This window comes from Nicotiana tabacum, chromosome 10 (assembly GCF_000715075.1).
Source record: "Nicotiana tabacum cultivar K326 chromosome 10, ASM71507v2, whole genome shotgun sequence".
Lineage (NCBI taxonomy): Eukaryota > Viridiplantae > Streptophyta > Magnoliopsida > Solanales > Solanaceae > Nicotiana > Nicotiana tabacum.
In genome coordinates this window covers 36811867-36836913 of record NC_134089.1, presented here as the reverse complement: position 1 = coordinate 36836913, position 25047 = coordinate 36811867, and the positions used below count along the sequence as shown (strand labels likewise).

Genomic DNA, 25047 nt, shown 5'->3' with positions numbered 1-25047 from the left:
CCATTCTCCTTGAATTTGGTGTACCAGAAGATCCGAGTCTCCCAAGACCAAGACTTCCTGTACATACATGTCTGCAGCTAGCCTTAAACCCAAAATGCATGCTTCGTACTCAGCCATATTGTTGGTACAATAAAAACGAAGTTGAGCTGTAACAGGATAGTGATGCCCTGTTTCAGAAATAAGCACGGCTCATATTCCTACTCCTTTCATGTTAGCAGCTCCATCAAAGAAAAGTTTCCAACCTGGTTTTTCGCCCTGTTCTAGCTCATCAATATGCATCACCTCTTCATCGGGAAAATAAGTCCTCAGTGGCTCATACTCTTCATCGACCGAGTTCTCGGCCAAATGATCGGCCAATGCTTGGGCTTTCATAATAGTCCTAGTCACATAGATTATGTCAAACTCTTTGAGCAAAATCTGCCACTTCGCAAGTCTTCCTGTTGGCATAGGCTTTTGAAAGATATACTTTAATAGATCCAAGTGTGAAATGAGGTAAGTAGTGTAGGATGACAAATAATGTTTCAATTTCTGTGCCACCTAAGTTAGGGCACAACATGTCCTTTCTAGGTGAGTGTACTTAACCGCATAAGCCGTGAACTTCTTGCTAAGGTAGTAGATGACCTGTTCTTTCCTGCCGTGACGTCATGCTGCCCCAGTACACAACCAAATGAATTTTCCAGGACAATTAAATAAAGAATCAAAGGTCTCCCTGGTTCTGGTGGTACCAGCACAACAGGGTTAGACAAGTACCCCTTTATCTCGTCGAATGCTTCTTGACACTCATCAGTCCACTTGACCGCATCGTCCTTCTTCAGCAACTTGAAAATAGGCTCACAAGTTGTCGTGAGCTGAGCAACAAACCTGCTGATGTAGTTCAACCTTCCTAACAGACTCATCACTTCAGTCTTGTTCCTTAGAGGTGGCAATTCTTGTATGACTTTGATCTTTGATGGGTCCAACTCGATGCCTCGTCGGCTGACTATGAATCCCAATAGCTTTCCGGATAGAACACAGTAGTCATGGCCCTCATGTAAGTTGCCCCTGCGTTCTTCTAACCAAATGACATTACCCTATAGCAATAAGTCCCCCATGGCGTGATGAAATCTGTCTTTTCTACATCTTCTTCATCCATTAAAATCTGATGATACCCGGCATAGCAATCCACAAAAGATCCTATCTCATGCTTGGCACAATTATCGATCAAAATGTGGATATTGGGTAGTGGGAAGTTATCCTTCAGACTTGCTTTGTTGAGATTGCGGTAATCGATGCATACTCTGATCTTGCCGTCCTTTTTCGGTACAGGCACGACATTAGCCAACCAAACAGGATATCGAGTGACCCGAATAACCTTTGCATCTAACTGCTTGGTAATTTCTTCTTTAATCTTCACACTCATATCAGTTTTGAATTTCCTCAACTTTTTCTTGACGGGAGGGAATGTTGGATCAGTAGGCAATTTGTGGACCACTAAATCAGTGCTCAAACCCGGCATGTCGTCATATGACCATGCAAAAACATCTTTGTACTCGATGAGTGCTTTGATTAACTCTTCCCGGATCTCTGGCTCGAGGTGGACACTTATTTTAGTCTCTCGGACATTGTCTGTGTCCCCTAAATTGACGACTTCTGTATCATTCAGGCTGGGTTTGGGTTTTTCTTCGAAGTGAATTAACTCCTTACTAATCTCTTCGAAGGCTTCATCCTCATCATCGTATTCTGATTTGTAATCACAATCTACTTCTTGAACTATTATTTCGAAATCAGGTTGATTTTTAAGACTGGGCTGAGGATTCCTTATGCATGCCATATCACTAGAGCCAACGTAAAAAGAACTGTATAGAAAAGAAAAACAAAAGAAAAACCTATCAGGAATGATAAAGAAGGGGAAATTTCATTTCCTTGAATGATGAAAGATAACAAGGTTTGCACACTTCACACAGACTGAAAGATAAAAATCTGGATTACAACCCTGGAATGATCCAGATAATCTGAAGGAAAATCAAAATAAACTACCAAGACTCCTTTCGAGTGGGGAGAGAATTGACTTTCCAATTATTAAGCTTTGCTTCTGGCCCAACGAATTGAATTTCTGCGTTGCTAGGACCTTCACCACTTTCCACCATGTTCACACCGTCAAACAACTTTTCAAATCTTTCAATTAACTCCTCGTCAGGATTAATCATAGAATTGGGAATTGCTGTTACTGGGCGACTCCTCGTACCGAACTTGACAAATGATCTGGAAAGACGTGGGACCGGCTTTGGAAGGACCCATGTCCTCTGTTTCAATTTCCTGGCTCTTTTTATGTCTGCGGCTGTGGGCTTGAATCCCAGACCAATTGTTCCCAAGTTTTCAGGAAGAGACACGGGCTGTATGATGCCTTGCAGAGCTGATCCCAAACCCTTTCCTGGTACAAAACCATTCTTCAGCATTTCATACGCTACCATGACTGATGCAGCGGTTATCTTCGGATTTGGGATACACTTCCCTTCTGGAACTTTCTCGACTGACATTGCGTCAGAAACTTGGTAGACCCATGGTCCCTTGTCATCTTCCACTTCAATGAATGGCACAATGGTGTTGCTGTGAGCGCACAAATTATCTTCGCCGTGCACAACTATTTCCTGTCTGTCCCATTCAAACTTGACCATCTGATGGAGTGTTGATGGTACTGCTTTAGCGGCATGAATCCACGGTCACCCTAATAGCAAATTGTAGGAAACAGCTATATCCAGCACTTGGAATTCCATTGTGAACTCTACTGGACCTATAGTCAACTCCAACATTATGTCCCCGACTGAGTCTTTGCCTCTGCCGTCAAATCCCCGCACACAGATACTGTTCTTATGGATTCTCCCATCTTCTACTTTCAGCTTGCTTAAAGTGGAGAGAGGACAGATGTTCGCACTTGAACCATTATCAATCAATACCCGGGTAACCACAGAATCCTCACATTTTATTGTAAGGTAAAGGGCTTTGTTATGCTCAGTACCCTCTACGGGCAATTCATCATCGGAAAAAGTGACTCCGTTTATTTCTAAAATCTTGTTGGCTATCTTTTCCAGATGGTTTACAAAGATCTTGTCGGGGACATGGGCCTCATTCAAGATTTTCATCAGCGACTGATGGTGCTCATCTGAATGGATTGGCAATGAGATCTGAGCGGGCATTTTCCTCAACTGCTCTACAACAGAATAGTCATACACTTTCATTTTCCTCAAAAATTCCTCTGCCTCTTCTTTAGTTACATCTTTCTTTACCGGCGTTGGATTATCTTTAGCTCTTCCCAACTCCTCGGGAGTGAAATACCTTCCTGAGCGAGTCAAACCTTGTGCTTCACAAACTTCTTCTTTGATTTGTTTCCCTTTGTAAATCACTGTTACCCATTCATAATTCCAAGGAACAGCCTTGCTGTTGATCACTGGAAGCTGAGTTACTGGTTTTATAATAACAGTCTCTGTGCGAGCATCCTTTACGACCACAACAGTTTTACTTGCAACCCCTGGCACTACCACTTTAGCTTTCTCTGGTTTCACTGCAACAATGCTTGATGACCCTTTCTCGGCTACCACAACTGGCTTATTGTCTACCCCTTTTAACTGGACCACTGATTTCCCACTAGTTACCTCTTCCTTTGAGCTGGTTTCGCTGGAACGGATCATAATTACCGTCTGTGAGGGCTTCTTGGGCTCCCCTCCTTTATGTATCAACTCAATCATATGGGTGTCATGATGAGCTGGCAATGGATTCTGATTGATATTTGGTTCTTCTGGGGCCTGAACCTCGATCCGATGAGTATCAATAAGCTCTTGCACAACTATTTTCAGTTTCTAACACTTCTCTATATCATGTCCCGGGGCCCCTAAACAGTACTAACAACTCACTGAGTGGTCAAGATTTCTAGAAGGGGGATTTGGCATTTTAGGCTCAATTGGATTCAACATGCCCAACTGCCTTAACCTGTGGAAAAGACTGGTATATGATTCCCCCAGTGGAGTGAAAGTCTTCTGCTTCTGTAACCTCTCATTCTTGAAGGCTTGGTTTGGTCGGAAACCCGTCCCGGGGGGGGGGGGGATTTCTGTAGGCTCTTGGGGCTATAGTAGGGTGATGGGCTTCTAGATCCGAACCAGGCTCCGGACTCAACTGTCGCGACATCTTCTTTCTTCTTTTTTCCAAGTACACCCCAGTGTCGTTTTGAATGGACTAGGTGGTTGCCTTGATTACTGAATAACTCATGATATTGTTGGACTTAAGCCCCTCCTCGACCATGCCTCCCATTTTTACTACCTCATTAAAAGACTTGCCAATTGCGGACACCAAATGACTAAAGTAAGTCGGCTCCAAAGCCTACAAAAAGTAATCAACCATCTCGCTCTCTTTCATTGGGGGATCTACCCTTGCTGCTTGCTCCCTCCACCGGAAACCATATTCTCTAAAGCTTTCACTGTGCTTCTTCTCCAATTTAGTCAAGGACAGTCGGTCTGGAATGATCTCAAGATTATACTGAAAGTGACAAGCGAATACTTGTGTTAGATCATCCCATGTGTACCATCTTCCGTGATCTTGGCGGGTGTACCATTCCAATGATGATCCTCTCAAACTCTGACTGAAGTAAGCTATCAACAATTCATCTTTCCCTCCGGCTCCCCTCATCTTACTGCATAAACCTCTCAAGTGTGCTACTGGATCACCGTGCCAATTGTATAGATCAAATTTGGGAATTTTGAACCCTGCCGGTAGTTGTACATTTGGGAATAAACACAGGTCTTTGTAAGCTACACTTACCTGACCTCCTAGCCCTCTCATATCCCCGAAGGATTGTTCTTTCCCTTTTATTTTTCTGAACATCTCTTCATGTTTGGGATCTTTGGCTGGTCTCTCGGCTTCTCTCAGGAGATCAGAACGTGGATTATAGGGGTAGGTTTCGGGAGCTTTGAAGGTGGGCTCCGGGGGTAGTACTGGTTGTCCTGAGCTTGGAACATAGGCTCACTCGAGGATCTATAGAGTGCAGCTGGTGGAGATGCCACAAAGACAGGGGTGACTGGCGGAAGGGGGTATGGAATTGATTTTGGTAGTGGAGCTTGTGGCATATGAGAAGTAGTGCCATGGTAGTGTTGATAAATAGGAAAACCTGGATCGGTGGCGAGATGATCCTAAGACTGAGCTACTGGTATGGTAAAAGCCGGGTTGGCTGGGTAAGACGGCGGTGATTTCCCTTTAGACCAGGCCTGGTACATTTCGGCCATCTGCTGCTTAAGTTTGAGCATCTCCTCTTTCATTTTATTGACGTCCAACTCCTCTACCTCAACACTAGTGTCGACATCCGGGATAGACATAATTTCTGGTATTGGTCCTTTTGATCTGGTTTGGTAATGATAATGTGCCAGTATCCTCTAAATAAACTAACTGCTTGAATTTTCTGGAAAACAACAAACTTGTTAGTTTTTAGAGTTTAACACATTTGCAATTACACGTTGGGATGCAATGCACCTAGGTAATTAACCATTTTCTATCATGTATTTGCTTGGTTGCTTGTGTCATCCCAGCTTTTCCTGACCTTTCCCTTTTATTGTCAATCATGCCTATCTTTTATTTCCCTCCCCTTTTATTCTTTTCTTTTGGTAGTGGTCGAATCTTATGAAGATTGCCTACGTATCATGACCCCGCATGAATCAGACCGAGCGTAGTTCTAGTGGAAACAATTATTAATACTCTTATTTATTTTTAACAAATGAAACAATACAAAGACAGAAATGACATTAAATTTGGACAACACTTTAAGAAAATGGTTTAAAAGACTCGACACGGACTCAAACTAAAACATGACTATTATATGAAAAGTTCCAACAACTGTGACTACGCTCTACTCCACAATCTTTTGCTTTCAATCACTGGAACATCTGCTCACGGTGGGGCTTGACCTGGCTGACCTCCTAGTGTATGGTACATTCTTTCTAACTCCATTGCAATATGACGGGAAAAAGTAGGTGCATGCTCTAGAAACCTTTCATAATCCATCCCTTGGCAGTTTACATAACTGTGCTCTGAAATCTTGGAGATTTTGGTCTTGGTTTTGCAATCGTTGTTTGCGAGTGGTGGCTATATCTCTTATGTGGTCTTCGCGATCTAAAGCTGACTCCAATTGAGCTCGAAGTCTGTCCTGATCGAGTCTTGCCTGTGCTCTCTCCCTATCGATATCTATGTGCTGATGTTCTCTATTGTACCTTCTCATTTCTTCCAACTGTGCATGGAGTTGAGCTTCTGAATGTATCCAATGGTCCTTCTCTCTCTTGAATTGAACCATTTCTTCTTCGAATCTCATTACTTGGCGTTCCTTACTAGATTTGGCCTCCTCATTTAAATGTATGATTTTTTCCTTAGCTTTGTCTAACGCCTTTTCAGTCTTTGTCAAGATGGAGTCATAATCTTGCATTTTTTCTATCAGATTGGCAATGATTTTCTGATCTTTCCAACTTCTCACTGGCGCTTCAGAGGCTTTCTTTATCTGTTGAAACTGAGCGCGAAGAGTTTTATTCTCGCTAATCAGACTCTTTTTTTCACCTTCTGCTTCTTGTGCCTGTAGGTCTTTCTCCAAATTAAGGTTCCTCAGGCTTTCTTCTAAGGCATGAATAGTTGCTTTGTACCCCTTTTTCTTTTCACCCCAAGCCAACCGTTCTTGGATTTTGTCATCAAAGGCTTGAGCATGCGGTCTTTTTATGGGCCTTCTAGGATCAGGTTCTGGTGCATCATCCACAAGGGATCGTTTCTCAAACCACCTAGCATAAACCGGATTTATCTCGCCTTTCGCAGGATCTGGAACTTGGGTATCATTTTTCAGGTATCGACAACCATTCCAAATCCGCTGGATTAAAGCCTCAGGGAGAGTGGCTTCGGGGTGTAGTTCAATCACTTGAACACTCAAATCTTCATCATCAAGCACCACTTGGTATCTCCCTAGCTGTCTTAGAACTCTCTGTGGTGCATACGGCTGGACGCTTCTTAAACCCAACAATAGCAAATAACTCTTTAAGGTTGACATGTGTATCACTTCTCTTACCGGGAGCCATCGCAAAGTCCACTCAATTTGACTTGCCATTAAAGATCTTAAATGGGATATCCAGGCTTCCACCCCTTCTGGAGATTTATAATCTTTTATTCTTTCTTCATAACTCTCGATGAAATTGTCCTTGCTTGGACCATACTGCATGAACTTGGGGTGGTGTCACAGATGTTCAGTCAACCACATTTGCAACAAAATATTGCAACCTTCGAAGAATTTTGCCCCGGATTTACACAAAGTCAACGCCCGATAAATTTCTGAGAGAATGATTGGGGCAAGAGTGTGATGTTCCTTGGTGATGAGGACTTGTATGACTCTGGCTATGCGAATATCAATCGTCCGCTCTTTGTTTGGGAAGACCATGATTCCCAGAAAAGCCACCATGAAAGCGAAGCGTCGGTGAATCTGCCAGGTGTCCTTGTTTTGTTTGTTGGTAAGGCCCTTTTCATGAATTTCAAATCCATCCGGCTTTCCGAACCTTGAATATAGGAAGTTGAAAGAATAACACCCTTTGACAACGTTGCTTTTTCTGATTTGATTACTGATATTCAGAAGACCAAAGAATCGGTGTACTGAGGGAGCCTTTGGGAATATAAGATTCTGGTTTCTCAAATCTCCATCAAAACCGGAATATCCAGCTATTTCTTCTAATGTGGGAGTAAGCTCGAAATTAGAGAAGCGAAAGACATTGTGAACAGGGTCCCAAAAAGTCACTAGTGCCGTAATCAAATCATTGTGCGGTTTAACTTTCATAATATCTGTGAGAGCTCCCAAATACTTAATGACCCATTTCTGACCATCTCCTCCTAACTCATGCCACCACATCTGAAGCTGAAATAGAAACTCATCGGCATTTCTGAACGGTGGGTTTTGGATGGTGCTCATTTTGTACCTGTGAGCGATGTTAATTTTAAAAACCCAAAATCAAGACTCATTTTAAAAAAAATCAAAAAAACTTCATATATATAAAAAACACTTCGATGAAGAAGGTTTAAAGGCTGTGTTTGCTAACCGACAATTTTTCTTTTTTTGAAAAAAAACGACCAAAGGTTCTTGCAAAAACAGCCTTCCAGCGCCCTTTTGAGGATATTCAGCATATTTTGGACAAGAATGACATCGCCTTACTTATGACAACACAATGACATTTATGTACCCACATTTTTAATTATTTATTATCTATTTATTTATTTTTTTATATATTTTTTTTAAAATATAGTTGGGCCCGATGTGGGTTGCCTACGTATCTCACATCCGGGTTGCCTACGTATCTCACATCCGACGAGAATCAAACTTACGTAGTTCGTCATAATAAAACTATTTTACAACATTTCCTTTTTTTTCAAAATTTTGACAGAATTTCAAAATATTTTGGAAATTATTTTTCGAAAACAGAAATTTTTTTTCTCGGTTCTCACATTCATTTTCCTTTTCTAACTTTTTCCTATAAGCTGGTCAACACACAAATCCGAAACAAATGAATGCACAAGTAGCAAATAAGATGCATCAGGATGGTCTTTTCATTTCGGGTACACCTGTCCTAGACAGACCCAACCCCTGTGTTGAGTCTCCGAAGTCAAGTGCACGTGATGCAAACAAACGTTCCTACTAGGGATCCAGCATGAAGCTAAGTTATTCTAAGTGTAAAACCTGGGGTATACTGCTCTAGACCTGGCTTACCCAAGCGAACATCTTGAGCCAAAGTGGGGGCAACATACCGGGAGCACGAAAGTCTACCCGGCCTAGTTACTTGGCCCAACCTCGTTCTACTTGGTATGACTTCTAACAGAAAAGTGGGCCATGCGCACGTGTGCACCATAAATTCAGAAGACTCAGAAAGAAGAAGGGTTTCATAACAGTTTATATATATAGTTCAGATAATATCAAAGCGGTAAAAAGCCACATTTAGCACATTAAACCCAAACATGTGAATAAACCAGATAATAAATAAAGCCAAATATAACAATTATTCTAAGCTCAAATTCTTGAACCCTGAACCAGAAATTCGGGGTTCTCTCCCCAGCAGAGTCGCCAGAGATGTCACACCTACTTTTTACCCCTCTCCGGAAAAGTATAAGAGAGTTTTGACCAATTTAAGTGACAATTGAAATGAGATTATTTTATTTAAAATTCAGAGTCTCCACTTGAGATAGTTTATGGTGTCCCAAGTCACCGATTTGGGACTCCTAGTGTTTCCTAGAAAAGATGGGAACATTGACATACGAGTATCTGGGGTTGTCAGCACTTTACTTACTCAGGCCAATAGTACCCTCACACCCATGATAATAGCTGAAATCTTCCACGCTCTCACAGCCTGCAAAGCCGGGGGAGACTTTTTCGAGGGGTGCAACGCATTGCTGCAGATGTGGATGATTGAACACCTATGTCGTCGTCCTCAATTTATGAGTTATGTGTCGACGAAGAAAACGTGCATAGAGGGATTTCCTACGAGGGTTGACGGAATCAGCTTACCAGAAGGGGCCACAGAGTGGACAGTGCGCTTCCGTTCTGTCACTGTGAGCCAAATAGAATGGACATTTGGATGGTTGCCTGTGGATGAAATCATATATATGCCAGCCACTGGACCCCATTTCCTTTTGATGGGACTCAGGAGTATTCAGCCCTATGCCCCGTATCGAGTATTGAGGCAGCTGGGGAGATGCCAAATAGTTCCAAAAGATGAAGATCTTAGTATCCAAGTAGTCGAGATCGGGCCCAACGGACAGTTTCATGAAGCAACAGTCCGACAAATTTGGAGCGAGTGTCAATACTTAATAGCAAATACATATGTACGTGATCGGTCCAAGGGTGAGGTTTTGCCGGGATACCTTGCTTGGTTTAGGAGAGAAATCGAGTTTGGGAGACCGGCAAAAAGACCCCATCTCCATGAGTTCGTCAAGGCGTCGCAAGAACAGTGGGATTGGTTGGCTAAAGAAGAGAGTTACATGGCAGAAATAGGCAAGTTGAAGCAACAGATTAAAAACCTGGAATTCAAAAATAATCTGCAAGTTGACGCCGATCAGGGAGAAAAGAACAAATTGGCCTAAGAAAATGAGGCGCTGAAAGCCCAAATCCGACAAATGAGGATAGATGCTGACAACCAACAAAGGAATCGATCGGATGAGCGGTTAATAAAAGGGTTGAAAAAAGAAATCAGTGAGTGCTGGAATGATTTGAAGCAATCTGAGGGAACCATAGCACCACTCCAGGCACCATGGGTAAAAAGAACAAAAGAGCGCACACAGTACTTACAGCAGGCAAGGAAAGATTATGAAAAGACTATTGCCAGTCTAAAAAGGAAGGTGACCACCCTAGAGAGCAAGGCGGCTAAACAAGCCAAGGCTTTTGAAACCGAAAGTAAACACGGTTATAATCTAATGGCATCAATGGAAGATGAAATACAGCAGTTACAGAAACAACATCTGCAGGATTCTCGGGTTTTGAAGGCTAAAGGGGATCACATAGAACGCCTACTCCTAGAGAAAGACCGAACTTGGGACAAGATTTTGACTATTGCTCATGCTATTACCAGGAAATGTCGGGTGTGTGAAAACATGACCCGCACTACTTTCTTCTCGGCGGTGATGATATTTGTGAAACAAATCAGGTATGAATTGGAACAGCTGGAAAGGGGCCTTACACCTAAGCCCGCGGCGAGGCCGAATGACGCCCCGCGGGCACCCAAATTTAAAACTTTAATGTGTTCATAGTTCGAATCTACATTTTCTTGTTCCTTAGAGTCTGTTGTCTGTTAGAGTCAATTTTTTCTTTCGCATCAGAGTTTGTCAGAAGTTATTGGGTTCGTACCTGGTTTGGTTTCGAGTCTGTTATTTTTCTTTCCAAAGCGTCTGGTTTGTAAGAGAATGTTTATTAATGAAAAATTGAAAATTTCCAAAAAAATTGTCTCTTTGCTTTTCGCACTTATAGGACAGAACTACACACGATCTGATTTATGCGGGGACATGATACGTAGGCAATCTCTATAGGATTCGACCACCACTAAAAAAGAAAAGGGGAAAATGAAAAATAAATAAAGAAGGAGAGAATAAAGGAAGCTTAAAAGAAGGGGCACAATTGTGAGAGGCCGGAATGACGCACGCAACCGAAACTAATGCATGATAGAAATGGTTAATTGCCTAGGTGCATTGCATCCCAACGTGTAATTACATATGTGTTAAACTCTAAAAACTAACAAGTTTATTGATTTCCAGAGAATTCAAGTAGTTAGTATTTAAAGGATACTGACACATTATCATTACTAAACCAGATCAAAGGGACCAATACCAGAATTCATGTCAATCCCAGATGTCGACACTAAGGTTGAGGTAGAGGAGTTGGACGTCTATAAAATGAAAGAGGAGATGCTCAAGCTTAAGCAACAGATGGGCGAAATGTACCAAGCCTGGTCCAAAGGGCAATCACCGCCAGCTTACCCTGCTAACCCTGCTTTTACCCCACCATTAGCTCAGTCTCACGATCATCCCGCCATCGATCCAGGTTTTCCCATTTATCAACACTACCATGGCACTACTTCTCATACGCCATAAGCTCCACCACCAAAATCAATTCCATATCCTCCTCCGCCAATCACCCCTGTCTTTGTGGCATCTCCACCAACTGCACTCCATAAATCCCCGAGTGAACCTGTGTTCCAAGCGCAGGACAACTAGTATTATCCCCCGGAGCTTACCTTCAAAGCACCTGAAGCCTATCCACATGATCCACATTCTGACCTACCGGGGAAAGCAGAAAAACCGGCCAGAAATCCTGAACAGGAAGAGATGTTCAGAAAAATGAAAAGCATAGAACAATCCTTCAGGGATATGAGAGGGTTAGGAGGTCAGGTGAGTGTAGCTTACAAAGACCTGTGTTTGTTCCCAAATGTACAACTACCGGTAGGGTTCAAAATTCCCAAATTCAACTTGTACAACGGACACGGCGATCCGGTGGCTCATCTGAGAGGTTTTTGTAGCAAGATGAGGGGAGCAGGCGGAAGAGATGAATTACTGATGGCGTATATCAACCAAAGTTTAAGTGGATCGGCGTTAGAATGGTACACCAGAAAAGATCATAGCAGGTGGTACACATGGGACGATTTGGCCCAAGCATTCACTTGTCACTTTCAATATAATCTTGAGATCATTCCGGACCGACTGTCCCTGACCAAACTGGAAAAGAAGCACAGTGAAAGCTTTAGAGAATATGGTTTCCGGTGGAGGGAGCAGCATCAAGGGTAGATCCCCCAATGAAAGAGAGCGAGATGGTTGATTACTTTTTGCAGGCTTTGGATCCGACCTACTTTGGTCATCTGGTGTCCGGAATTGGCAAATATTTCAATGAGGTTGTAAAAATGGGAGGCATGGTCGAGGAGGGGCTTAAGTCCAACAAAATCATGAGCTATTCAGCGATCAAGGCAACCACCCAAGCCATCCAAAGCGGCACTGTGGGTGTACTTGGGAAGAAGAAGAAAGAATATGTCACGACTGTTGAGTCCGGAGCCTGGTTCGGATCTAGAGGCCCGTCACCCTACTATAGCCAACCACGACCCTACCACCAAAATTACCCCATACTCCATATAGCCCTTCACAACATTACTACCCACCGCCAGATCCCCATTTTTCCGTCCATCATGCACAAGCCTATACCCAAACCCCGACACACGCACAATGGCGTACGCCGGCTCCACAAAATACATACCCAGCTCCACAAAACACATATCCACCCCTAAGGGCCTACAGAAATCCCCCCCTAGGATAGGTTTCCGACCAAACCTAGCCCTCAAGAATGAGAGGTCACATAAGCAAAAGACTTTCACTCCACTGGGGGAATCATATACCAGTCTTTTCCACAGATTGAGGTAGTTGGGCATGTTGAATCCAATTGAGCCTAAAATGCCAAATCCTCCCCCTAGAAATCTTGACCACTCGGTGAGTTGTGAGTACTGTTCAGGGGTCCCTGGGCATGATACAGAGAAGTGTTGGAAACTAAAAACAGTTGTGCAAGAGCTTATTAATACTCATCGGATCGAGGTTCAAGCTCCAGAAGCACCAAATATCAATCAGAATCCACTGCCAGCTTACCATGAGACACATATGATTGAGTTGATACACAAAGAGGGGGAGCCCAGGAATCCCTCACAGACGGTAATGATGATTCGTTCCAGCGAAACTAGCTCAAAGGAAAAGGTAACCAGTGGGGAATCAGTGGTCCAGTTGAGAGGGGTAGATGATAAGCCAGCGGTGGTAGCCGAGAGAGGGTCGTCAAGCATTGTTGCAGTAAAACCAGAGAAAGTTAAAGTGGTAGTGCCAAGGGTCGTAAGTAAACCTGTTGTGGTCGTGAAGGGTGCTCGCACAGAGCCTGTTATTATAAAACCAGTAACTCAGCTTCCAGTAATCAACATCAAGGCTGTTCCTTGGAATTATGAACGGGTGACGGTGATTTACAAGGGGAAAGAAGTCAAAGAAGAAGTTTGTAAAGCGCAAGGTTTGACTCGCTCAGGAAGGTGTTTTACTCCCGAGGAGTTAAGAAGAGCTAAAGATAATCCAACGCCGGTAAATAAAGCGGTAACTAAAGAAGAGGCAGAGGAATTTTTGAGGAAAATGAAAGTGCATGACTATTCTGTTGTAGAGCAGTTGAGGAAAATGCCCGCTCAGATCTCATTACTCTGGTTGCTAATCCATTCAGGTGAACACCGCCAATCCCTGATGAGAATCTTGAATGAGGCTCATGTTCCCGACAAGATCTCGGTAAACCATCTAAAAAAGATAGCCAACAAGATTTTTGAAATAAACAGAGTCACTTTTTCCGATGATGAATTGCCGGTAGAGGGTACTGAGCATAACAAAGCCCTTTACCTAATATTGAAATGCGAGGACGCCGTGGTTACCTGGGTATTGGTTGACAATGGTTCAAGTGCAAACATCTGTCCTCTCTCCACTTTAAGCAAGCTGAAAGTAGAAGAGGAGAGGATTCATAAGAATAGTATCTGTGTGCGGGGATTTGACGGTGGAGGCAAAGACTCAGTCGGGGACATAATGTTGGAACTGACCATAGGTCCAGTAGAATTCACAATGGAATTCCAAGTGCTGGATATAGCTTTTTCCTACAATTTTCTATTAGGGCAACCGTGGATTCACGCCGCTAAAGCAGTACCATCAACACTCCATCAGATGGCCAAGTTTCAATGGGACAGACAGGAAATAGTTGTGCACGGCGAAGATAATTTGTGCGCTCACAGCAACACCATTATGCCATTCATTGAAGTGGAAGATGACAAGGGACCATGGGTCTACCAAGTTTCTGACGTAACGTCAGTCGAGAAAGTTCCAGAAGGGAAGTGTATCCCAAGCCCGAGGATAAATGCCGCATCAATCATGGTAGCATATGAAATGCTGAAGAATGGTTTTATACCAGGAAAGGGTTTAGGGTCAGATCTGCAAGGCATCATACAACCCGTGTCTCTTCCTGAAACTTGGGAACATTCGGTCTGGGATTCAAGCCCACAGCCGCAGAAATAAAAAGAGCCAGGAAATTGAAACAGAGGACCTGGGTCCTTCCAAAGCTGGTCCCACGTCTTTCCAGATCATTTGTTCAGTCTGGTACGAGGAGTCGCCCAGTGTCAGCAATTCCCAGTGCTATGATTAATCCTGACAAGGAGTTGATTGAAAGATTTGAGAAGTTGTTCAATAATGTGAACATGGTGGAAAGTGGAGAGGGTTCTAGCAACACGGAAGTGCAGTTTGTTGGGCCAAAAACAAAGCTTAATAATTGGAAGGCTACTCCTCTCCCTACTCGGAAGGAGTCTTGGTAGTTCCCTTTGATTTTCCTTTAAGTCTGTACGGATTATTCCAGGGTTGTAATCCATATTTCGTTTTTTTTTGTTTTTCTTTTCAGTCTGTTTGAGTGTGCAAACTTTGTTATCTTTTATCATTCAATGAAATACAATTTCCTTTTCTTCATTCCTGATGGTTTTCCTTTTGTTTTCTTTTCTTTTCTATATAGTTCTTTTTATGCTGGTTCTAATGACATGTCATGCATAAGGAATCCTCAACCTAGTCTTAAAAATCAATCTGATTCCGAAATGTTAGTTCAAGAAGTAGATTGTGGTTACAAATCAGAATACGAGGATAAGGATGAAGCCTTCGAAGAGATTAGTAAGGAGTTAATTCACTTCGAAGAAAAACCCAAACCCAACCTGAATGACACAGAAGCCGTTAATTTAGGGGACACAGACAATGTCCGAGAGACTAAAATAAGTATCCACCTCGATCCAAAAATCCGGGAGGAGTTAATCAAAGCACTCATCGAGTACAAAGATGTTTTTGCATGGTCATATGACGACATGCTGGGTTTGAGCACTGATTTAGTGGTCCACAAATTGCCTACTAATCCAGCATTCTCTCCCGTCAAGCAAAAGTTGAGGAAGTTCAAGATTGATATGAGTGTGAAGATTAAAGAAGAGGTTACCAAACAGTTGGATGCAAATGTTATCCGGGTCACCCGATATCCTGTTTGGTCTGCTAATGTCGTTCCTGTGCCGAAGAAGGATGGAAAGATCAGAGTATGCGTCGATTACCACAATCTCAACAAAGCAAGTCCAAAGGATAACTTCCCTCTACCCAATATCCACATTCTGATTGACAATTGTGCCAAGCGCGAGATTGGATCTTTTGTGGATTGCTATGTCGGGTATCATCAGATTTTAATGGACGAAGAAGATGCGGAAAAGACAGCCTTCATCACGCCATGGGGAACTTATTGCTACCGGGTAAAGCCATTTGGGTTGAAGAATGCTGGGGCAACTTATATGAGAGCAATGACTACTGTGTTTCATGATATGATACACAAGGATATTGAAGTATATGTAGATGATGTGATCATAAAATCAAAACACCAGGCTGGCCATGTCGAGGATTTGAGGAAATTCTTCCAAAGGCTTCACAGGTACAACATCAAACTTAACCCCGCCAAGTGTGCATTTGGTGTTCCATCTGGAAAACTGTTAGGATTCATAGTCAGTCGGTGAGGTATCGAGTTGGACCCATCAAAGATCAAAGCCATACAAGAATTTCCCCCTCCGAGGAACAAGACTGAAGTGATGAGCCTTTTAGGAAGGCTGAACTACATCAGCAGGTTTATTGCTCAGCTCACAACAACTTGTGAGCCTATTTTCAAGTTGTTGAAGAAGGACGTTGTGATCAAGTGAACTGATGAGTGTCAAGAAGCGTTTGATAAGATAAAGGGTTACTTGACAAACCCACCTGTGCTGGTTCCGCCAGAACCAGGGAGACCTTTGATTCTTTACTTGTCAGTCTTGAAAAATTCATTTGGTTGAGTACTGGGGCAGCATGACGTCACCGGCAGGAAAGAACAAGCCATCTATTATCTTAGCAAGAAGTTCACGGTTTATGAGGTTAAGTACACTCACCTGGAAAGGACATGTTGCGCCCTAACTTGGGTGGCACAGAAGTTGAAACATTATTTGTCATCCTACACTACTTACCTCATTTCATGCTTGGATCCATTGAAGTATATCTTTCAAAAGCCTATACCGACAGGAAGACTTACGAAGTGGCAGATTCTGCTCACAGAGTTTGACATAATCTATGTGACTCGAACTACGATGAAAGCCCAGGCATTGGCTGATCATTTGGCCGAGAACCCGGTCGATGAAGAGTATGAGCCACTGAGGACTTATTTTCCTGATGAAGAGGTGGTGCATATTGATGAACTCGAACAGGCCGAAAAACCAAGCTGGAAACTTTTCTTTGACGGGGCTGCTAACATAAAAGGAGTCGGAATAGGAGTTGTGCTTATTTCTGAAACAGGGCATCACTATCCTGTTATGGCTCAGCTTCGTTTTTATTGTACCAACAATATGGCTGAGTACGATGCATGCATTTTGGGTTTAAGGTTAGCTGCAGACATGGATGTCCAGGAAGTCTTGGTCTTGGGAGACTCGGACCTTCTGGTACATCAAATTCAAGGAGAATGGGAAATGCGAGATCTGAAGCTCATACCATACCGACAATGCTTGCATGATCTTTGTCAATGGTTTAGATCAGTGGAGTTCAGGCATATTCCAAGGGTCCATAATGAGGTCACTGATGCTTTGGCTACCCTAGCGTCAATGCTGCACCATCTGGACAAAGCCTATGTCGACCCTTTGCACATTCAAGTAAGAGATCAACATGCTTACTACAACATGATTGAAGAGGAATTGGATGGCGGACCGTGGTTCCATGATATCAAAGAATACATCAGAATAGGAATATACCTAGTGCAAGCAACGAGGGATCAAAAGAGAACAATTCGACGGTTGGCAAGCAGATTTTTCTTGAGTAGAGGAGTTTTTTACAAAAGAACACCAGACCTGGGATTATTAAGATGCATAGACGCTAGACAAGCTACGTCTGTCATGTTCGAAGTACATTCAGGAGTCTGCGGACCACATATGAGCGGATATGTATTGGCAAAGAAAATTCTCCGAGCAGGTTATTATTGGCTCACCATGGAGCGAGATTGTATTAGTTTTGTGTGCAAATGTCATCAGTGCCAGATACACAGAGATTTGATTCATTCTCCGCCATCGGAATTACACACAATGTCAGCGCCATGGCCCTTCGTCGCTTGGGGCATGGATATCATTGGACCCATTGAGCCAGCAGTATCCAACGGGCATAGGTTCATTCTGGTATCCATTGATTATTTCACCAACTGGGTTGAGGCCAAAACTTTCAAGTCTGTGACAAAGAAAGCAGTGGTCGATTTTGTTCACTCAAATATCATCTGTCGATTTGGAATCCCAAAGGTGATCACCATAGATAACGGTGCTAATCTTAAAAACAATTTGATGAAAGAGGTATGTCAACAGTTTAAGATTACACACCGCAATTCCACCCCATATCGTCCCAAGATGAATGAAGAAGTCGAGGCAGCCAATAAAAACGTAAAGAAGATACTTCGAAAAATGGTAGAAGGTTCTATGCAATGGCATGAAAAATTACCATTTGCATTGCTGGGTTATCGCACTACTGTCCGTACTTCAGTAGGGGCAACTCCTTATTTGTTGGTATATGGAACTGAACCTGTAATACCTACGGAAGTTGAAATCCCGTCCCTTCGGATTGTCGCTGAGGCTGAGATTGATGATGATGAGTGGGTCAAAACCCGCCTAGAGCAGTTGAACTTGATTGATGAAAAAAGATTGGCAGTTGTGTGTCATGGCCAGTTGTATCAAAAAAGAATGGCAAGAGCATACAACAAAAAGGTGCGTCCCTGGAAGTTTGAAGTGGGCTAGCAAGTGCTGAAACGCATCCTTCCACATCAGGCTGAGGCAAAAGGCAAGTTCGCCCCGAATTGGCAAGGGCCATTCATTGTAACCAGAGTATTGTCCAATGGTGCCTTATGTTTAACAGATATCGAAGGAAAATGCATAGACACGACTATCAATTCTGATGCAGTAAAAAGATATTATGTATGATTTCTTTGGTATAATTGTTGATTGTTTGTATTTGGCATTATTTCGAAGATTGAAATGACGAAGGCAATTTGTTCTACTATCTAAACACTTTACCCTTTGTTCCCCTTTTTGAGCCATATTTATTTCTTTCATACCCCTCTTTTGGAATCAATAACGAAAAAGAGAGAAAAGAAAGAAAAGAAAAAGAGAAAAGAAAAGAAGTGAAAAATATAACAAGAAGGAAATTCAGTTGTGAACTACGTTTGACCTGATCCCTGTTAAGGGTACGTAGGCAGCTTTACGGCTCGTCCATAGTAAAATAAAAGTTGGAAGATCCCCAAACAAGAAACTGGGGTAGAGGTTTTATTTGTAATAAGAAATGTGATTCCAAAAGTTGTAATCTTAAACCCATGTCAAATTATTTTGAGCCTTTGATACCATTTCTTTCTAATCCCATCCAAAAGCCCACATTACGGTCCAAAGAAAGACCTTCTGATAAGTTTTTCGAGAGATGACAAGTCGAACAAACAAAAGTGATTCATATCAGGGTAATACTCCGGTCCAAGCAGGGAAAATAATGAAAATGAGAGAGTCTTATTGGTGAAAACCTTCACTGGCACCATAAGGCGATGAAAGTTGAGAGAAATAAAATGAGAGAGTTTTATCGGTGAAAACCTTTACAGGAACCATAAGGCGATGAGAGTTGAGAGAAATGAGAGAGTTTTATTAGTGAAAACCCCTCGAAGGGCACTATAAGGTGACGAGGAATTGAAAGTGGACAAACGAGGTAAGGTTGACAGAAATGATCCGTCGAGGCATCAAGCAGAACAAAAATGTTGATTCGGCAAAAGAGTTGGGTTGCGGGACCTTTTGAAATGCAAAGTAAGGCCATCAAAAATATTGAGTGATATAATAGATTGGGTTGATTAATCCGAAATGCACGACATGGTCATTGAGATCAGTTATACCATTCAGATAAGTCCTTTTCCTTTTCTTCCCTTCAAACAATTCTTTAGGAAGATTTTTCTTTTTATCTTTTGAAGTCATCATCTTTCATTTCTTTTTGTTAAAAGATTTTTTATAGTAGTTTGTTTTTAAGAAGGATTTTCAAAGCCAACTACCAGTCGCCAACATGGTGCAAGGTAAATGGGGATAAGACAGACCGAAGATAATGTGACGGGACAAGAAAGACGTCATTATAAGACCAAATGATGGATTGCTCTAAGATATCGTGGAAAGTATGGAGTAAAAGTGGAAAACAACGGTTGAGAAGTGGGTGAATACAAAAGCATCAAGAAAGTCGAAAGTTATCAGCCAGGTTTCAAGATGATCGAACAACGCAGAGCATGGGAAAAAGAAAAGGGAAAACCATCCCCAGCAGGAACATCCCCCACATTTTAAACCAATAAATTTTCTTTGATTTGAAGTAGGGACCGGAAATGTTATTGATGACGGAAAGACATGCCACAAGAAAGATTGTCAAACTGGGGCAGAAAATTTTCTTTCATTTAAAAAATTTTCTGGAAGTCTAACACAAGTTTTGAGGGAAGCGATATCCCGAGCAGTTTTCGGAAGAAGTCAATACAAGTTTTAAGGAAAGCAATTTCGGGAGGAATATAACACAAGTCTTAATAGAAGTAGTTCCAGAGGAAGGAAAACACCAGCATTAAGGGAAGTAGTCTTTGAAGGAGGAAAATAACATTTTTTTTTGAAACACCGGCATTATCCCCAGCAGTTCTCAGAGGAATGAAACACCAGTTTTGAGGGAAGCAGTTCTGAAAGAAGATAATTCAAGTTATAAGGAAAATGGTTCAAGAGGTAGGAAGGAACAACGGCGATAGAACATAGTTTAAGAAGTTGTTGAAGTCAGAATCCCGCCTGGAGAATGGAGGTGTTATATCTTTAAGTTATAGTCAAAGTCAGGAGCCCGCCTGGAGAATGGAGGTGTTATATTTTAAGAAGTTGTTAAAGTTAGGAGCCCGCCTGGAGAATGGAGGTGTTATATTTTTAAGTTGTTGTTGAAGTCAGGAGCCCGCCTGGAGAATGGAGGTGTTATATTTTAAGGTTTATTGAAGTCAGGAGCCCGCCTGGAGAATGGAGGTATTATCTTTTTAAGTCGTAGTAGAAGTCAGGAGCCCGCCTGGAGAATGGAGGTGTTATATTTTAAGAAGTTGTTGAAGTCAGGAGCCCGCCTGGAGAATGGAGGTGTTATATTTTTAAGTTGATGTTGAAGTCAGGAGCCCGCCTGGAGAATGGAGGTGTTATATTTTACGGTTTATTGAAGTCAGGAGCCCGCCTGGAGAATGGAGGTATTATCTTTTTATGTCGTAGTAGAAGTCAGGATCCCGCCTAGAGAATGGATGTGTTATATTTTAAGAAGTTGTTGAAGTCAGGAGCCCGCCTGGAGAATGGAGGTGTTATATTTTCAAGTTGTAGTTGAAGTCAGGAGCTCGCCTAGAGAATGGAGGTGTTATATTTTTAAGTTGTTGTTGAAGTCAGGAGACCGCCTGGAGAATGGAGGTGTTATATTCTAAGGTTTATTGAAGTCAGGAGCCCGCCTGGAGAATAGAGGTATTATCTTTTTAAGTCGTAGTAGAAGTCAGGAGCCCGCCCGGAGAGCGGAGGGTTGCAACAAAGAGCCCCAGCATAAAGTAAAGTTCAGAAGTTGGAAGGAAGGCAACACCAGTCAGAAGAAGGCAATCCAAGCTTCGAAGGAAAAATAATTCAAATCTCACAAGAAGGAAATAAGCAGTTCAAATTCGACAATCAAGAGAAGACTACGAATCAAGATAGAAAGAAAGAAACGTTAGAGGAAACACCAGTCGACAAGACATCAAAGCAACAAGAGACACACGAGCACGGCTGAAGATCTAGATAAGGTTTTGTAATTCCTAAGTTTAGTCTAGCTTCTTGTTTTTTTTAGCATGGTGTAATAAGGAGGTCAGTAAGCAGGTAGCAACAGCAGCAATAGCAGTAACAACAAAACCACAGCTTCATGGTAGTCCCAGCTACCGAAACTTCCCGAACTACATTGACCCGATTCCCTTTTAGCCGAGGATATGTAGGAAACCTTTGAAACAAAGGTTCGGTCAAATCTTTCAAAAATGCTTCACACGAAGTAGCCGAACGGGCAAAAATCGCTCGTATCCGCTCACTTTATCTTTGCACGAAAACCCTTCATGTTTTTGGACAAAGAGGGGCAGCTGTGAGCACGTGATTATTGACCTACAAGAACTCCTCCCAAACATTCAAAATAAAATAATTTCGTGTTGCTTGTGATTTATTTGTACTTGTCTGTGCATGTTTATTTTTACGTTAATTAAGAAAAATACAAAAATATATGTTGCATGTGCATTTAGGATTTAATTTTACAATTAGGAATTAATTAAACAATATTTGGATTTGCGAGAATGAAAATCACAAAAAAATATGTACTTGGCATTTTTTTAGCATTTAATCTCCAATTGTGTGATTTTATTTTAGTTGGTATTTAATGGTGTGATAATTGCTATTAGGAGATAATTAGTATTTTTAATAAGTTAACTTGGTTTATAATTTTAGAAAATAATTTAGGAAGAAAATAAAAGAAAGAATTAATAAAAGAGAGGAAACATGATCTAGGCCAAAAATCCCCAACCCAAACACAAAACCAGTCCAAACCCATCAGAAAACCGTCCAAACCCGTTTGAAACTGGCCCAACTAGCCCAGACCCGTTGTTCTCTGATGCCCAATCTGGGCCGTTGATATGATTTGATCTAACGGTCCAGGTCACCCCTCCCTTAACCCGTATTGACCCATTCCCCATACCTGTTCCTATACCCGCCCCGACCCCGTTACTACTAAACGACCCCGTTTGGCTTAAGTAAATTAATCTGGACCGTTGGTTCCCATCATCCAACGGCCCAGATTAATCAACTTAGTTTCAATATGTCAAAACACCCCAAACCCCTTCACCCCCCTCATTTTCACCCTTCGTCTCTTTCAGAGACGAACCAAACGACCCAACCAAACCCTAGCCGCCCTCATACCCCTTCGCCTGAAAGCCGGTGGCAACGATGCCGGTGACCATGAAATTCACACCCCTGAACCTTCTAACCACCCTCAACACAAATCCCTACCCCTTTAACCTCGAATCATCCCGGTTTGTTTAGAATCTTCAATCGAAGTTTCGAGCAAAACCCTAAACCTACCCAACCAGCCCCAAGTTTACACCCTAGCTCCACCTGACCCCCCTCGTTCCCAAACCACCCCTACTTTTGTTCGAATCCCAATAGAACTAGTCAAATCTTAAATCGACTAATAAACCCTAAAAGGACCAAGACTGGAACCTGTCCAAAATTAGGAGAGTTTTGAGGCTGTTAATCAACCTTAGTCGAGTGTTCTCAGTCGAGAACACTCGATTAAGGTCCATTTTTGGCCTCAGAAGTTCAAGTCGGAATTGCGAAGGTCAATGAGAACGAAGTTCATTTGGTTTCTGAAATTTCGAGGTATTTCTTTTGTTTTCATTTTTCTTTTGTTGTTTGTTTTATTTTGACTGATTAATTCGTCATTTTTGTCAAGTAGTTCTTCCTCCTCTTTCGGACCTTTTTCTTGGTCCAGTTTCCTTCTTTTGATTAACATATGTTATAAATAGTTTCGTCGATTAACCCATTTATGTCCGTAATTCAGTTGTTCTCCTCAAGTTATTGGTTGTTGTTTTATCTTCCGACCTTTGTGTTTTCAGCCTCAGGGCTCATAGCCAGTATACTTGTTGTTCCAGCATTTTGTTCGAGGTTAATTTAGAGTTATATTTGTTCCCAATATAGATAGCTTACTCTCATGCATTTGTATGAATCAATTTCTTGACCTTAATAGTCCATTCTGACTATTGTCCTGAATCATTGAATCCCCATCTTGGTTGAAATGCTGTTGGATTTGATTTGAGTTCAATTGATGATTAAGTTTAATGATTCGAATCTACTTGTTTGTTCTGCTAAGCTTGTTCTGATATGAATCTAACCTTTGTTGAATTGTCCTAATATTGTTGATTGGGAGTTAGTTTCATGTATCTAATTAGTCAATTGATAGGCTTAAATTGGCTATAGCTGAGGTTTCATACAGGTTTAAAGTTATTGGGGTAGGATAGTAATCACAGGGGTTTAAGGGGATAATTTGGGACTTAAAAGTTTAAAAGTGGTTGGTTTAAGTGTTCTGTCCAGTAAGTGCTAAGGTAACATTAAATTAATGCATTTGTTTAAGTGCTAATGGGAAACAAAACATAATGGTAGGGGAAGGCTTAAAAGGGATTGATTAAAATATGTTGCCCATGCCTGTTTGAACATTAAATAAGGAAAAGACAAGGGATAATGGGAAAAAAGATACTCTAGTAGAGTACTAAAGAAGATCATGGGCAGAATTAGTTTTAAAATTCTGCTTAAATGCTCTTGAGAGCTGGCAAGGTTAGTGTTTGGGTATAAGTGGAGGGACTTAGGACAGAGTTAAGGGGGAATTGAAAAAAGGGCAATCTGAAAAGAGAGAGTAAAAGATAGAGGAAGAGAAGCAGACAAGAAATTCTAAAAAAAAATATTACTGTTCCATTGAGGAAATTTTCTGATTCTGGTTCATCTAGGATTAAAATAGCTTAAGTTTTCTGGGTATTGTTCAGTAACTGAGGGTTGAAAGGTCCAAGAATATGATTTCAAGTTGAGTCTGGTTTGTTCGACTGAGTTGATTGGTTATCTGCTTTAGTTTATTGATTGCTGGGTTGATTCTTGGGTTCTCTGGTGTCATTCATTTTCTGAAAATTCTCCTATTGTCGTTGTTGAACCCTGCTGGATTGGTCATTTGCTGTTACTGTTGCTGTTTGACTGACCCCCTCATTTTTCTTGGTTTATACTTCAACTTCCAGGTACACAGCTGTAACTTTGACATTTGTAAGCTGACAACATGAAGTTTGAATATACGTGAAGAGTTGAAATTCTGCTTTGGTTTCTATATGGTTTGTGTATTTAAATTCTCCAGTCACTGATGATAGGTAGATCCCTGTTAGTATGTAGTAAGTGGACTGAAATGGAATTGTATGAGAGATTTTTTTTAATATAGTTCATACTGAAATATGTTAGCATCTGGTAACTGATTCCTGTAGTTAAAAATGAGCTTGTTGGACTGTTAAATTAATCTGGACTGTGGCTATTAGATTATTGGATCGTTGGATTATGTTCGACTAGTTATGAATATTAGTTTTTTATGCCAATTGCTAATTTAGGAAAGTACTACATCAATTGAAAGAAAAAGGAAAGTTTAAAAATGTAAATAGTATTGGAATTGGGTAAAGCATTGACTGTAGGCATTAGCTATAGTTAGTTTAGTGTGTTTGTTCAGTTTAAACACTTAAAGCTAGAAAATAACTGGAGTTAGAATTCTATTTTAGAACTTGTGATATTGTGCTCGCGTTAATGGCTGTTAATCAAATTGGTAATAGCAATCATGTCGAACTAGATGTTAGTATGGTAGTGGCATAAGACGTTGGTTGATCCGTTAGTTAAA

The 25047-nt window shown here is 41.6% G+C and overlaps 1 protein-coding gene across 2 annotated transcripts in view; it reads left to right on the top strand.

Moving 5' to 3' along the window:
* The window catches only part of LOC142164630 (uncharacterized), a 42811-nt gene extending 18126 nt beyond the window's left edge, over window positions 1-24685 (top strand). For both annotated transcript variants that reach the window (XR_012695456.1, XR_012695451.1), the window contains one exon: window positions 24410-24685. The gene's annotated coding sequence lies outside the window, so the exon portion shown is untranslated. The remainder of the gene's footprint in view (window positions 1-24409) is intronic.
* Window positions 24686-25047: the final 362 nt, after the last annotated feature.